This window comes from Macrotis lagotis, chromosome 1 (assembly GCF_037893015.1).
Source record: "Macrotis lagotis isolate mMagLag1 chromosome 1, bilby.v1.9.chrom.fasta, whole genome shotgun sequence".
In the NCBI taxonomy this organism is placed as follows: domain Eukaryota; kingdom Metazoa; phylum Chordata; class Mammalia; order Peramelemorphia; family Peramelidae; genus Macrotis; species Macrotis lagotis.
In genome coordinates, this window is record NC_133658.1 from 262,365,451 (window position 1) to 262,382,609 (window position 17,159).

The following is a 17,159-nucleotide window of genomic DNA, read 5'->3' on the forward strand; positions in this document are numbered from 1 at the left end:
TTATTATAGCAAAAAATAAATGATGATGATGATGATGATGATGATAGGAGCTCACATTTACATGTCACCTTCATTTTCAATAAATTCCAGTGGCTCCCTATCACTCACAGAATCATATACGAAATTCCTCATTTGACTTTTAAAGCCCTCCATATCCTACTCCCATCTTCCCAAGTCTTCTTATACCTTATTACCACCACCACCACCACACCACCACAGCCTGTTGTTCCAATAACAACACTGCATCTCCCAACTATGGGCATTTTTAATGGCTGTCCCTCATTCCTGGAACTCTCTTCTTCCTCGCCTCTGCCTCCTGGCTTCCCTGGCTTCCTTCAAGTCCTGGCAAAAATCCTACTTTCTACAAAAGTCTTTCCAAGCCCCTCTTAATTCTAGTATCTTTTCTTTGTTGATTATTTCCTCTTTGTCCTGTTTGTAACTCATTTGATTATATTTATTGGCATGTGAGCTTTTTGAGAGAGGAGCTGTCTTTTGCCTTTCTTCATAGCCCCAGCACTTAACATAGTACTTGGGATACAGCAAGTGCTTAATAAATGATTATTGATTGAATTTGATTTACAAAGGACTTTTGTCACTATGATGCCATGGATTAGGGAGTGAAGAAATGGAGATTGTGAAAAGATATTTTCCCAGGGTCCCATTGTTAAAGAGGATTAAGAATCAAAACTTGAACCAAGGACTTCTGACTCTTATGGCCCTCATTGAAGGCTGGCTAAGAACCAGATCAAGGGGACCATATTACTTCATGCATGATTTTTGCAGGCAGCTCTCCAAAGGGCTTCCCAGTTAGGGATAGCACTGAATGTTGAGATCAAATATGCTTCCTACTGCTCTCCAGTAGGGTGTGGTTCATCCAGGGCAGAATTAACCTCTCAGGGCAGGTGAGTAAGAAGGATATGAGAACATCCAAGAGGGTGGATCTTTGTTGGAGGTTTTATCAATATATGCAGCATGCTTCCAAGTATAGATTCTTAAACTGTTTTCAGGATATCATGAAGAAGCCAGAGACAAGAGTTTCTTCCCAGATAAAGATGAAAGGTCAGAAGCAAAAGTGTGATCCAATGGGCAGAGCTCTGGGGCTTGGAAGAAGAAGTCTTGGTTTTGTCACTTACTAACAGAATGACTTCATCTCTATGAGCATCAGTCTCTCCTCATCTGTGAAATAGGCATACTCATCTTTGCAAGATTAATATTTTAAAAAAAAGCACTTTGTAAATCTCAAAGCCCTATTGAAACTCAAATTGCTGGGGGTGGCTAGGTGGCACAGTGGATAAAGCACTGTCCCTGGAGTCAGGAGTACCTGGGTTCAAATCCTGTCTCAGACACTTAATAATTACCTAGCTGTGTGGCCTTGGGCAAGCTACTTAACCTCATTTGCCTTGCAAAAAAAAAGAAACTCAAGTTGCTGACCTAGCACCTTGTTACCAAGGAACAGAAATGGTCTAGTTCAATCTCCCCATTCTACAGAAGAGGAAACTGAAGCTCAGTGAGTAATAAAGGAACTGTCCAAAGTCATGTATTGAGTTAGCAACTAGACTAGTAAAAGAACCCTGGCCTCATGACTTCTTATCTGGCAGGCTTTCCACTGTGCCAAGCTTCCTTGAAAAGGAGCCAGTTTTAAAGAAGCAATATCATTACACCTTTTTTCTCTTTATGGGAGAAGGAAGTGGAAAAAAAGAGTCAAATCTGTCTCCTACTCAGTTGTATTTCTGTGATTAAATGTCATTTAAATTTTCATACCACTAATGAATTGTTTTGAATAGAGCTGGGATGGGCCTTTCATCTAGGGAATCCCTTACCACTTTTTGGTCACTCAAAGTGAACCCTCAGTTCATTTGGGAAGGAGGCAAATTTGGGGGGGGGTCCTACTGACCTCGGTTGTACAAAAGACCCCAGGTCATAGACTTGGACTGACTCTGACATGGAGCCAGCATCCCTCAAGTCACAACAGACAAGATGAACTTCAGGAGCTTGTGGTGAGACATGCCTGGCACTCCAAAGATGCAGAGATTGGCTGCAAAAGGAGTGTGGCGTGCTGCCCACAAGTGGAACTGCTTTTGTGGCATGATTTGGAGGGTGCCACAAGGGCTTCCTGTTCCTAAACATAGCCCTTGGTCTAGCACCTTCTGCACTTCCTATCTCCACTGAGGTTATCCATATTATGGGTACTACTTTGGATCAACCTGAAGTTGATGTTAAAGTTAAAATACCCATCGTATCTGGAACCTGGCAAGTGTGGGAGCCAGGAAAAAAGGCAACTGGCCAATGAGTATGTCAAAGTTAGCATGGTACAGTGAGAAAAGCCTACTGGAATCAGGGAGGGACCTTTGAAATCCTTTCCAACTCCACATCTATGATCCTATGAAGCTACAGGAACTACCCTATCACTGAAAAGTCAGGATAGAGTTGATGGTCTCTAAATTCATCTTGGTAGAACTCTACCTTGTGCTGGTACTCCCTTAATATTAGATACCTGGGCAAGAATCAAATACATATACATATATCAAACACATACACATATATCAAAACACACACACACACACACTCAAAAACACTACTAGACAGTCTTGAAAAAAACTGGGATCTAGCTTTATTTGTATTATGTCTAACCTTATCTTTCCTTATTCTTCTTCATTTTGGGAAACCAGTTTGCTCAATGGATAGAGCACTGAGTTTGGAATCTTGAAGACCCAAGTTCAAATCTCACTTCAAACACTTACTAGCTAGGTGACCCTGGGCAAATTACTTGTTTGAGGTAAATCCTGTTTGCTTCAGTTTCCTCATCTGAAAAATGAACTGAAGAAGAAAATGGCACTACAGTATCTTTGCCAGGGAAACCTCAAATGAGAACACAAAAAGTATCAAATATTCTTCAAAACAACATACTTCTACCCCCCAAAAAGCTACCATGCTCTGTGGTCTACAAGGGATCTATGATATAATCTCTTTACAATTGACTGGTGAAGTAGTTGCTGTATGGATTATCACCACCATTTAGGAGATGAGAAAACTGAAACTCATGGAGAAGAAAACTTGTCTTAAAGACAAATGAGGTTTTGGAGGGGGGTGGCAAGGCAGCCCTTCCCAGAGTGGGAGGATAGTACAACCAACTGAAGAGGTTGGTAATCGATGATTACAATCCATGGAGGGATATTTAGGGACACCAAGGAGTAAGAAAAGGGGCTGGTCTTTCATATGGGGATGGAAATGGAGAAAAGTCATAATTTGGACAGAATAGCTAAGTGGAGCAAAGGGTGAGATTGGTCAGAGTTGGAAAACTATGAACTGATTTGGGGGGAAGAACAGCAAATATTAAAGAGCAGCACCAAGTACCTTAGCTTTGGGTCTCCTCTCCTATTTAGTAAGCTATTTAATAGCTCATATTTTTTCTTTTTTTAAGTTACAAAGTAATTTACAGTCACCATATTATATAAATAGAAACTATACATTCTCTAAATTGGACTTTAAAAAGGGAGCCAGAGATGGGGGCACAATCCATGGCTAGAGTTGGAAGTGGAATAAAGTATACTTCTACTAGTAACAAGGAATAAATTTGGTTTAGTTACCAGTTGGATCAGGGAAAATCAAAGGGAATCCCAGAGAACAAGGTGGTGCAGCTATCAGTCATAATAGGGACTGATATGGTGAACCTCCTTAGATTTTGCTTGTATGACCTTGAGTAAATCATTTAATTTTCAATGAATCTTATTTTCCTTGTCTGGTGGTAATAATAATAATAATAATAATAATAATAATAATAATAATAATAATAATAAACTATCTACATGTCACAGGGTTATTGAGCGAAAAGTGCCTTTTAAACCTTAGAGAGCTCTAAAGATATGAATTATCATTTTTATAGATCAATTCCTTTTTAAATTTTGCTGAAGTAGCACTTGTTTGGAAATGTCTTCCTTCTTATATTCAATCACTCACTCTTTCTTTCAAACACTGAGGGATGGTTTATGTTGATTCTGTACCAGGCTGTGACTGGGGGAGTATCAAAGGATAGAGAGAAAAAAAGGGTCCATGACCTGAAGGGGCTGGAAATGTGTATTGAAGTCCTATCTTAACATGATCAATGTCTAAGAACCAAATCAGCCACTTAGAAGAAGAATTCTTCACATAGAATTGCTTATTTCATTTACGATTTAAAAAAAAACAAACTACTGAAGGATATTTGTAAATGTTTCCATCCATCCTTTTATTTTTGTCAGAGATGATTAGACACACACAGAATTGCTGATTTCATTTATGACTTTAAAAAAAACTACTGAAGAAAAAGAATCCCTAAACATGTTCTTTGTTTGGACATTTGAAAAATAAAATCTAGCCCTAGATGCTAAATTGGCCGCTAAAATTGGGGTTCTTTTTTAAAATTAAAAAAATAAATTTTAAGAGTAATGTCAGTTGGTTTTGCTAAACTGCTTTTCTTTTTCATGTTTATTCTTCATTAAAAAAACAAGGCTCAATTTGGAATTAATGCAATAAAATTTTAAGAAACTAAATTTATCAGATGAAATTATAACCTGAAAAGTGAACTTTCAGTGACAAGGACTTTACTATCTCAAGGTGAGGTTTTCCCATTGTTGGTTACTTCCAATTGTTAAGAGGTCCTTCTTTATGTATGATGAACTGAAATCCTCCTCCTCTGGTCCTGTGAACAGCCAGCCCATGCTTTCATGGTGTTTCTGCCTATGGGCCATCATTAATAACCTCCAATATGTACCTCACCACTCCCATGCTTAGAATCTTCAGCATTCCCTAGTCTTGCAGGCAGTGTGTACCAGCTATAAAAATTCCTAGACAGCTAGTCAGGGTAGAGACATATATTGGGGGGGGGGGTGTGGAATGGAGAAGTAGGTAGGTAGAGATAGGCTGAGGAGAGAGATGGAGAGACAGAAAGAGAAATATGCATAGAGAGAGAGATAGAAACAAAAAGGGAGGGGAAAAAGACAGAGAGAGAAAAAGACCAGAGACAGAAACACAAAGACAGAGGCAGAAACAGATGGAGATAGAAAGGGAAAGAGAGACAGAGAAAAAAGAAAACAGGGCAGAGATACAGAGTTAGAAATAGAAAGAATTAAAGACAGAGATAGAAGGAGAGGAGACAGAGAAATCTGGAGAGGAATTGAGAAAAGAAGGGAGGGAGAGAAACAGAGAAAGAGATAAAGACAGGGAAAGGGAAAGGAGAGAGGGGGGAAGAGGAAGGAGGGATATGGATAAAGAAAGTTTAGGAGCAAGACAAAATGCAAGAATTCAAGAGACAGAGAGAGAAGGAGACACTGGAGATCAAGAGAGTCAGAGAGACCAGCGCATATGCAGAACCAGGGGAAGACACAAGTGTGGGAGTGACTGTGAAAGATAATGTAAGTCAGAGACAGAGAAGTGAGAACAGAGAGACAGAGAATGACATTAAGACTTAATAGAAAACAGCTTTGCTCTTACTTGTCCCATTAGCAAATAGGCTAGGAGGAGGCTGGTAGTTCAGTTTCTTCCCTCTCCAGCAGATCCCAATTCCCTTGTGATCACAATACCCATGTGGGCCAGTGGGCCGGGTTCCTGAGCACAACCCAGTATTTTGATGCATGTCCTGGTCTCAACGTGACCTCTTCTTCCCATCGTCCCACATTCCCCTCATCTTCTCAGGGCTCATTTCTCCTCCATTTGCCAGAAATTTAACATTGTTAAAGAGCTTTCATTCCCAGCCACAATTACAAAGTCTTCAGAGGAAAAAAAAAGTTTCCCCCCCCCAACCAGAACTGGTTTAAAAATAGCAGAAATAAATGTGGCTCTACCCAAAGCTCCACCAGCCAGCATGCCAGATTGGCCATGTGAATTGTATATTCAATGACTTCTCTTCTACTTTTCCCAGCAATCACCAAGTGATGGGGAACAGTGACCACTGTGAGTCCTCAGAATGAGAGAGCACAGAAGAAGTCTGGAGAAGGGCAGAAATTCCAAATCTGGAGGTCCCAGACACAGACACTAAATGTCTGCTGTGTTTCCTAATTGTCCTTGTCTTTACATAGCTAGAAATTTGCTATTCTTTCATAAAGATCCATCTCAACCAGAGGAAAAAGAGCACCCATTTCTATGGTGCATACAGGTTTATAAAGTGTTTTTCTTTCTTTAAGAATATGAGGTGGGGGGGGTGGCTACACTTAATAATTATCTAGCTGTGTAGCCTTGGGCAAGCCACTTAACCCCATTGCCTTGCAAAAACAAACCAAAAAAAAAAAACCTTAAAAAAAGAATATGAGGTGAAGAATATTGGGGAGAAGGGTGGGTGAGGGGAGGGAGTGTGTGATATGAAGACCCCAAAAAAGTCCAAGTGACTTGTCCAGAGTTACATTCAATTTGGAATACTGTTCTCAGAGTCAGGGATTTCATTTCCAAGCTGAGATTTTTGGGACAAATTAGTTAATGCACACAAACCTCAGATTCTTCATAATTAAAATAGGGATAACAATACTTGCAATACCTACTTCACAGAGCTTCTGATGCTTAGCATGATGGTTAGAACATAGCAGTGCTGAAAAAATGTTTGTTGGTTTGACTTGATGGGTATAATGTAAAGAAAGTATTTGGTAAACCATAAAGTGCTTATAAAAATCTTAGTAATTACTCTTATCAAACCAACTGTCTGAGATGGAGGTTAAATATTTAAATCTTGAAGTTTAAAAAGAAATGGGCCAATTTAGATGAAGATGCTACTGGTCTTCCAGGGAGTAAGGATAGACCACACCAAGTCATCCATATTCTTGGTCCCAGCTGTGAAAAGTGGCAGACAATCAGTGAGGGATACAAATATAGGGAAAGGGGCTTCCTTTTTCTCTTTTCTGTGTCCCAGATGAGGCACAAGCTCAAGACCTCGACCTCATTAGCACCTGACCTAAAAAGCCTGGGTGATCTGAGAAGTACAAACTGCTAAATACTTTTTTGAACTCAGCATGAGGGACAGGATCTGTAATTATTTATTAAAGCACACATGTAGAGAAAAGACGCTGCATCCCTGCCTATTTAGATTCCGGGTAGAAAAAAGAAATAAACAAGTTAAAAGAAATCAAAGATTAAATGGAGGATGGTTACCACAAGAATAATTTAAACAGAATTAGGTGATAATGCGTGCCTGGTTCCCAAATAGATATGAACACATTATAAGGAATCCAAGAATGATACATTAATCAAAGTCATAAGGGAACTTAAAACTTGAAACTGGGGGGACCTCTGAATTTAAAAAATTCTTTAATTCCTGTATTTTAATATAATTTATTTCTTTGTAATTCTATGTATTGGATTTTTTTTTTATTTTCTTCATTTAATAAGAGTATTCTGAGAAGGGCTTCAGAGACTTTCCCAGAAGGTCAAAGGGTTCCTAACAGAAAAAAAAAAAGGTAAGGAACCTCTGATCTAACCCCATTTGTTAGGTAAAGAACTTTAGTTTCACTGTCCTCTGATAGACTTAACATATAATAGCATGTGTTATAGTCAGCTGGCTATGAGCTTCTTGAGGACAGGGGATTATTTCGCTTCTGTATTTGTCTCTCTACTGCCTAGTTCACAAAAGGATGTGCTGGAGACAGTTCTGATCAGCTCATGAGAGCTGATTGTTAAATTTCCAGTGTGAGCATTTACACCTCAGAAATCATCACCTATAAATCAGGGTTAGATTTATTATATTGTTGCTAGTCTAAACTTAAAAAGTAGAGAATATTAATAATACAGATTAAACTTAAAAGTGTGTTGTGTGTACATTTTTTGGAGAACTAGTTACTAAACATTTAACAACACACTACAGATGCTGAATAAATGTCTACTGAATCAAATTAAATTTATTTATACTTGTCCTTACATTAAACCATACATTATATGAGGACAAAGATGGTATCTCATCTCAAGTCTTATCTCTCCTAGAACCTGGTCTTTTCACCTAGGATCTGCACAAAGACTTTAGCAAATGTCTGTTGAATGAATGAATAGGAGGAAGGAAGCTTAAGTCCAGAAAGGGGAAACTCCTAGACCAAAGAGAATATTAAAACCAAGGTCATTTATGCTTTTTTTTCTGCTTTAGACCATTGTGCCTCTCAAAGTGTCAGTGTGTATACATGAATGTGCATATATGTATTAGTGACAACTATAGAGTCTACCGGGAGTCAGAACTGCAGATTTCTAATGGGTTTTGAATCTTTAAGATTCTGTGAATATTTTCACGTGGGATCCTGATCACAAGGAATGTACAACATTGAGCTAACTATGCCTGAATGACTAACTCCTTGAGACATTATTCATACCTGTCTGGGATCACCCACATCTTCTTTGCCTAGGGAAGAAAGAATGCAGACCAGGGTGAGATGTACAGTGAACCCCAGCAGGGTGAAGCATGGGTAGGCTTCTAGGTGAGCCCTGAAATATCTCAGAAGGTTGAGATCTGGCTAATCTGGAATTTGTGGCTGCAGAGCAAACAAGAAGTAAATAATATGAGCATGTGCTGGCTCTGAAGTTGGTTGAATAACTTCCGATTCATAACCAATCTGAGCACTAAGACAAAGGCAGGTCATAGCATTGGAACTGTGTTTGACTTTAAAGAAAAGTTAAGGGACTTAGGCATTAAGTATGACCTCTAGTTTAAGAGTCTTCTGGGTGGTTATCAACTACATTATTTTATTCTGGGAAATGGGAAAACCCCTTTCCAAAAGTATCTAATTAATTCATTTGACAAGTATTTATTAAGCACCCTCTATTGCAAATAGAAGCACCTGGGATATAAAAAGATCGATGTGACACAGACCCTTTCCAAGAAACTTAAAATAAAATATGTGAAAATGACATGGACAGAAGTAACTATGATGCAACAAAAGAGCTAAGTACAAAGGTAAGATCTGGGAAAATTGCTATTAGAAACTGGGGGGGGGGGTTGCCTCAGAGTAAGCTTCATTGTGGAGATGAGATGCTATCTAAGCTGAACCTTGAAGGAATGGAGAGAATTCAATAGATAAGAGATTGTAGGTGTCATTTGAAGTGATGGGGCACATCTTGATCAAAACAAGAGACAGAGAAAGGCTGAGAGTGGTAGAGGGATGGTAGTCTAGTCTGAATGGAACGTAGATAATATAAAAGGGAGTGACCTGAGATGAGGTTAAAAGGGTAGATTAGAGTCTGACTGAAGAGCACCTCCATTGCCAGGATTCTGTAGACAATGTGAAACCACTGAAGGAATTTCAAGCAGTTGATGTTGAGTTGTTTCAGTTGCATCTTACTCTCTATGCCCCATTTGGTTTGGGGGGTTTTTTGTCTTTTTTTTTGACAAATATATGGAACAATTTGCCATTTCCATCAGTCTATAGATGAGGAAACTGAGGTAATAGGGTTATATAGCTGGTAAATTGCCTGAGGTCAAATTTGAACCCAGGTCCTCCTGAATCCAAGGCTGGTACTCTAGGCACTATGCCACCTAGCTGCCTCTTTTTTGGGAAGAGAAAGGGATATAATCAGAGTTCTGTGTTAGGAAAAAGTATTGAAAGAATAGTATGAAACAAAGATAGGTGAGGAGACAGAGTGAAGACCAGAAGATTAATTTATATGGTTAGAAGGCCTGGGTGGGAAGCAATGAGGTCTGAAACACCAGGTTCAATAGTGCTTAAAATTTGACCATTAGAGAATCACTATTTTGGATTAAGCATTTTCTCCATCTTCTTAAAAACACTAAGCACTAGATAAAAGAAATATATCAAGCTACTAAATAGCTCAGTATAAATGATTATATCTGATTCCAGAATGATAGGCACCTTATAGTCCAAGGGCAACTTAAAGGTATAGAAGATACTAAAAGGCATGGGGGTAAAGGCAAAGATAGAAAACTTCCTCTATTTCACTGTTTTGCCTAGATCCTTCCCTCTTTAAGATTCTGAAATATAAAAACTGGCTGACAAAGAGAGAAGACCCCACCTGAATAAGGATCTGATGAGAAGAAAGCTCAGGGTAAGAACTAATTGGTTAACTAACACCAAGTATCCTGGAGAATTCCTAAGAGGTATTGGATTGGGGGTGGGAGCCTCAGAGGGAAGAGGGCAATAAGACCCTCTTAGGGCTCAGGAAGCTTCCCCCTCCCATCCATCTGAAAAAGGCTTTGTCCCACTGGGCTTGGCAGATGAGCATCAACACACTGGTACACTTTTTAATAAACACAGTGAATTGACAGTGTTTATCTGTGACTCAGATCCCCCAATGCAGGCTTGAAACATTGTAAAGAGCCAAAGTTTTTTCAGTGAACACAACATTTTGAAGAAAGTTCTCTGCATGCTACAAGATGAAATCTAAAGGAAAATGGACATGTTGATAGCCAACCTCTGTGAAATGAATATGCCTGTCCTACAAGAGGGTAGTGCTTTTATTGCAGTTTACTGTTACTGGGAAGAAAATACATTCAATTTAAGAGTCTTGCATGACTTAAGAACTAACTTGCCAACAATGTCTGGCATGATGTAGGTACTTAATAAATGCCTATTGACTAAATGACTAGGAATCAGGGTCTAACAAATTAAGCATTTCTTCATTTTACTGTTATTTCTTTGCTTGGTGTATAACAGAGAAGAAGCCAAGAGTTTCTCACGCTGCCCCTAACCTCAAAAAGGGCACCTCTCTTAAAACTGTCTGTACATGGGAGGTGGGGGGGGGGGGAGCAAAGAAAGTCCAGGCCTCTGGATTGGTCTTCCCCAAACTAGCTCTCATACTGTCAGAGCTGCATGTCCTCACGGGAAGGAGAACAAGTCAGCCACATAGCCACGAAACTCTGGGGAGTCTGGTTACCTGGGTGGCTTTCCCTGTGTCTCTGTATCTCTGCTCCCCTGTGTCTTGTCAGTCCCTGGCAGAAGTCTCATGCTTTGGGCTACACTATGAGTCTCTGAATGTCTCCGACACAGAAAGACCCAAGGGGCTGACTGGGCATAACATGAAGCTGTGTTGTACAGTCGGTTTAGAGCGGCATCCTGGACTGTACCAGGGTTGGACATGGAGTGAGAAGACCCAGTTTCAAACCCCCATACTGCTATGGAGTAGCTATAGGACCTAAAATAAATCACTATGTCTTTCTCAGATTGTTTCCTCACTAGGGCAAAGGAGGAGGGAGATGGAGGAAAGGATCTCTTACAAGTGGTCAAGTGGTTCTCCCATTGCATGTGGATGAGCCAACCAATAGTTTCTGCAGCAGAGAATATGGTGAGCTATAATGGTGAGCTCCTCCAGGTCAGGACTGACTTTTGCCTAGCCTAGGGACTGGCACACAGGACATTTAATCAATACTGGCTGGCCGCTCCTAAGAACTCTGTGGTTATGGTACACCAACAGCACTGCCCCTGTCAGTACCTGCCAAGTGAGGTAAGGAAGCCAGCCAACGATCCCTTTCCTTTTGCCCCCAAACAGCTTTCACCTGTGACATTAAGGAACTGGGGTGGTGTGACTTAGCAGACTAATTGCCTCAATAAGCAACAGAGATCTGGCCTTGGTATAAACCTTTGACCTGAAAAACTGGCAGAAGTGGAGCTCGTGAAGGAATACAAGTGCTATCAACTTGTCTGATTCATTTCTTGACTTGAGACTTAAAATTACCTCTGAAGAAGGAAAACAAGGGGATGGAATAAATATTAAGTATTTTCTATGCATGAGACCCTGCTGAACCCTTTACAATTATCCTCTCATTTGATCCTCACAACAACCCTGGGAGGGGAGTGCTATTATCCCTGACTCCTATTATTATTCACATCTTACAAATAAGGAAACCGAAGTTATGGGACTTACTCAGATTCACACAGCTAAATAGTATCTTGTAATAGAATTCGAACCCAAGTCTTCCTAACTCCACATCCAACTGCTCCACCTAGCTGTTTCTTAAAGGACAGCCAAAAGTCCTTCACAGAGAAAGAACCAGGGATGAAGAATCAAAAGCTCTGGGTTGTAATCATAATGACATTAATGAGCTGAACAATCTTAATTCATTTCCACTCTCTGAGCTTCTATTTTCTCACACTTGGATGATTTTTGAGGTCCTTCCCAGCTCTGACATTCAATGTTTTTGTTCTAAGTTTCCTTCAAGGTCTGACATGCTGTGTTCTATGTTCTGAAGTTTCTCCCATTAACTTTATGTTCAGTTTTCTTTACAGATTATCTAGCTCAATCTTCCTCTGACCCTAGTTCTGCTCCCCTGGCCCCCTTAATAAGATAACTTCTTGCACAGAGTTTGACTGCCCACCTATTTTTTTCCCCTCTTTTATAATAGCTGACATTTAAATAGAGGATATTCTAAAATTCCTCCTTCCCTGTGACGTGGCCATCATTGCATCTGAAAAACTTCCAGGAAGGTTGTAATTTCTGTATAAGGTTTTTTGTTGTTTTTTTTTTCTCCTACCTATTGGAAACTGGTGGCTCTCATTCAGAAATTTCTTTGAGTTTTAAGCTGAATTAATTATGTTTACAAGGTGCTTTGAAGCTTACATGATATTTTACATGCATTAGCTCATTTAATTCTAGGGATGGGGGGGGGGGGGAAGGTATGACAAGCACCATTATCTCCACTTCATCAAATGAAGAACCCGGAGGTGACTCACGGGTTGCTGAAGGTTGTATGGCCAGTGAGTGACAGGGCTGCAGTTTGAATCTGGGTCTTTCAACTCTGATTCCAAGACTCTATAAATGACAAAGGCATCACATGAATTAGCAGTAACCAGAAAGTTAACCAAGTGAGTGGACTCTTGTTGCTTGAACTCTAGGGTCTAGAGTGATTATTAGGTTAAACTTGGTAAAAGGTAAGGGGTGGGAAGGTCACCAACCTAAAGCAAAAATGTGAAAAGACAGAATTTAACTCTGTTTTGACACTCAGTTTCTTCCAACTCTCTCCTTTTTCTCTGCCAAACTCAATAATCTAATGTCCTTTACCCCTACAAAACCTGGTTTCAGAAAAGAATTTCGTTTGTACAATGGACTGAAAACAGCTCAAAGAGTTAGTTCTTCAAGAGATATTTAGCCTTTAAGTTAAAGGCATGGGGCCATTATGGCAAGAATGCCAGAAACCAGCCAAGAATTCCTAGAGGAACTTTGAAGGGAAAAGGGATGACAGGCTTTCTTGCCTGGTCCTGGAAATTATTTTAAGGAAGTATCCTATGATAGACCTGGAAGGTGCCTTACAGATTATCTAGTCCAACTTTCCCACTTTACAGATGAGCAAACTGAGGCCTGGAGGAGTAAAATGGTTTGCCTAAGGTCTCATAGGTAATAAGAGGAAGAAAGATTTTAATTAAGGTCCTCTTATTCCAGATTGAGTTCTCTCTTTCCATTAAACAAGGCTGAAAATTATAGAATAAAAGAACTAGGAAAAATGAAGAGTTGCTACCCTATAAGAAAAATTATGGATTCTATCAAGGAGCTTTCCAGATCTCTGGAAGAGAGCCAGCCCTATTATGCTATTATTTCAGAGTGTCTTGCTTTATCAAACATTCTAGGTAATGCTTTTCACACTAACAGTTCCTAGATTGAATTAGAGCTTGTCAGATTCTGAACCGAACTTAGTTTGATTCTGCTAAACCTGACATAAAGTGGGATTGATGATAATTTAGCAGACAGAGGGCCAGGGGGGAACAGCCTGCCTGCCTGCCTATTAACAGGGACCCTCCTCCCCAAAGAGAAACAATGTAGGATGATGGAAATACTACTAGTATCTGAAGGCAGAAAACATGGATTCAAATCCCTGGTCTTTTGCTACTTATTACTGGTGTGACTTTGGGCAAGTCACTTTATCTTTCCAGACTTCATTTTCCCTATCTGTAAAATAAAGGAACTGAATTAGATCAGGGATTCTAATGGGTCCTTATTTTGGGGACATGGACCCCTTTTGGCAGGCTAGTGAAACCCATAGATCTCTTTTCAGAGTGGTGTTTCAAAATGCATAAAATAAAACACATAATTACAAAGGAAATCAATCACATTCAATTATAGATATCAAATATTTTTTAAGCTTACAGCCCTCTTACAGTAGCCTTGAACTAACTAGCTAATGTGATCCTGTGCAAATCGTCCCACCTCTTATATCATTATCCAGTTTGGAGAAATGAGTATAATGACACTTGTAATTTCCACCTTACAAAATTGTATTTAGGAAAGTTAAAACTGTAAACTTGAAAAACTCAAAGAAATATGTTATCATCATCCTCAGTCTTCATCATCTTTATCCTCAGTCTTTATCATCTTCATCCTCACCCTCACTGTCATCACCATCTCTGGATAAAGAAGAAATTGATGTTTATCCCTCCAAAGCCAAGGAAGTCAGCAACCATTTCATCCAGAACAGAAATGGACTACTATAATTAAATTAAATCAGCACCACTATGTGAGTTTATACTGCTTTGCAGTATTATGCAAATAGCTAATAATTGCCATTGTTAGTGAAATGGGTGGAAAATGAGGAATTTTTTTGGATACAAATGCCTGGGCCTGAAAGTCTTGTAAACCTTACTGCAACAGCTTTCCTCAAGAGTTCTCCAGAGATATGCTTGATGAGTTAAGAAAACAAACAAAAACAATAACTACAAAACTGAAGCTCTTGGTTTGTTTTTTTTTATCAGTCTGCATGATTGGCAAAGGCAACTTTGTGTTCACCCCTGGGTCTTGTGGGGACAACAAGTTCCAGTATCATGTCTGTCTGCTGAAGAAACCACCATCCATAAACACAGAAGGCTGATACACTAAACAGATATGAGCGCATTTAGCCGTGATCTATTGGAACGATCACCAGCAGTGGACAGAAAGCGGTTTTTAAGTGATGGTTAGTGTTACTTAATCGGTTCTATGCACCAATGTAATTGACACCTATTCCATCATCCTTAATACACCCACTTCTTTCTCCCATACCATAAATAGATTAGAAAAGTTTCTGCAGATGGCCGTGACCCCATTTGCTCGTATGCTTAGCCATGTATGAATCACCCTTGGCTTGCTGAGGCACTTTGGAACTCCTGAATGATAACTAGGCAGCACAGACACCAATAAATGAATCATGCTTTCCACAAGACCAAACCTTCCGGGCTTCGACAGACACCAATTACAAAGTAAAAAAGAAAAGAACAAAGAAATTACTCAGGGTGTTTGCGCAAAGTTGATTCATCAGTTTACAGAATTATTACTGACTAAATTGTTTTAGGCGATAGAGTAACGAACCTGCTACAACAGATCAGTCGGCAAGAAGAAAATTAGAGCAAAAAAAAAAAAAGGAAAGGGAAAAAGAAGCACAAAATTCTTTCCAGTGATGGATCATTTCATTTTCTTCATCTTTGGAAAATATAATATTTGAGACTTTATTTTCCAAGGCCTTGATTACACAGAATAGACATTGTTAATGAGGTGTTTACTTGTGTGTTTTCTGAAAATGGAGAATAAATATTCACCTGGCGTTAGCCAATATCTAAGTAGTAACAAATTCTTACTGAATCACTGGGCACATTTCCTTCCCACTTCCATCCCAACAACTTAAAACCAAGAAAGAAATAACTGGCTCTGTAGCAGAACAATATAACAAAGAAAGATTTCCTTCTGCAGGGAGATTATGATGCATATCAAACAAAAAGTCACACAGCCTTTTAACTACCTTCTAGTAGATATATTTGAGATCAAATGCTTTATATTCCATAAAAGTGCATGCAAACTCAAAAGTGATATGTGCTCTTATGGTTCAGAATCCAAAGAAATACTTGTCCTCCAAATTAGGCCAGTAAGTCTGGCATGTTCCCCCTTCCCAGCCTAGTAAATCCATTTTGAATGCATGCCACCTGGCTCAGGTGGGGCTCTCTGAGGCATGGGGCCCTCTGAGGCATATGGCCTGCAAAGAGTTGATTTCAGGAACAGATTCTATTGTACCTGATCCCATGTTTTTCAGTTGTCTGTCAGCTGAACCCTTATTGCATTGAAAGCACTTGGAGGTAGAATTGGGGTGTAAAGCCAGGGTTCATCTCCAAGATTTGGGCTATGTTTCCACAGGCCAGGTGACAGAGAGAGAGGATTATGCAACACACCTGGGAATTTAATCAACATGGGCAAACCATCTTCTAGCTCATTTGGGTTGAAAATCTCCCTAAAGGGCAGATTGGTTTGACAAAATGAGATATGGGGGGGGGGGTGTCCAAACAAAACACTGCCATAATTGTTCTTGTCTGTAAAGACTCCCCCCTTGGAGAGCCAATTCAAAAAGCCTGTTGGATCAAAAGGCTGGAGAAGGTTCATGGGTTTAGCCTTACTCCTAAGCTGGCACACCTGTCTGGACTGCCACGTCACCACATATTGATACAGACAGAGAGTCTTTTCTCAAGGGAGCTCCCAAGCAAGGAGAGTGAGAAAAGTCCCTCTATAAACTGTGATGAACTGAAAAGCCTTAATCAGGGCAGGCATGCTCAGGGAGCTCCTAGGCTACACCCAGACCTTTGCCTGAAGTTGTCAGTTTTCATAGTGGTTTTGTGGTTTTTTGCATAGACACTGGTTATATTGGCTTTAAGTTTTGAAGATGCATTTGGGAGGGTTGGGATTATGCTTGTTAAAGATTTCTTCTTGCCAGGTCCACACATCTACTTGAAAATTTTGTGCCAAGAAGCAAAGAAATCTCATCAATCAAAAGCATACAAACCTTCTAACAATGTCCTTGGTGATTAATTTTAGCAACAACAAACCCCTTGAAGGGTCATGGTGCTTTTTAAAAATAAAAAATAAATTCCATAATTATACGTATAAATTTTGTTTCTTTTGTTCTTCAGAGATGAAGCAAAATTCTGCAGGCGTTTAGTTAGCCCTAACAGGGACAAAAACTGATCTGGATAGTTATTATGTTATTCAATTTATATAAGATAACCTTTTTTATTTTCCATGAAATATTCTGGGTATGGTAATAAAAATGTCTTGAATAAAACCAGTTTCTACAAATGGTTGTCTTAGTGAACTCTTACTTCAGATGCTGACAAGTGGCATTTTAAGAAAGCTATGGAAATCATCAAGTGAGGGAAGGAAAATTTTTCATCCTCAGTCTCAGAAGATTGTTGGTCATTAAGATCACCGACAAACTCTTTTGCTATTGCAGGAATGTACCAATAGTAAGAGAGGGCCTAATT

General features: G+C 39.5%; 1 protein-coding gene and 1 long non-coding RNA gene across 4 annotated transcripts in view; one reads left to right on the plus strand and one right to left on the minus strand.

Moving 5' to 3' along the window:
* The window catches only part of PMEPA1 (prostate transmembrane protein, androgen induced 1), an 85,228-nt gene that overhangs the window by 56,873 nt on the left and 11,196 nt on the right, over nucleotides 1-17,159 (minus strand). The window lies entirely within an intron of this gene.
* Nucleotides 8,938-15,543, plus strand: LOC141504930 (uncharacterized). 2 transcript variants are annotated; one of them, XR_012473510.1, is made up of 3 exons: nucleotides 8,938-9,026; nucleotides 9,909-10,002; nucleotides 14,247-15,543. It is a non-coding gene; the product is annotated as an uncharacterized LOC141504930 (long non-coding RNA). The 2 variants fall into 2 exon arrangements; XR_012473509.1 differs by lacking the exon at nucleotides 14,247-15,543 and adding an exon at nucleotides 10,241-10,701.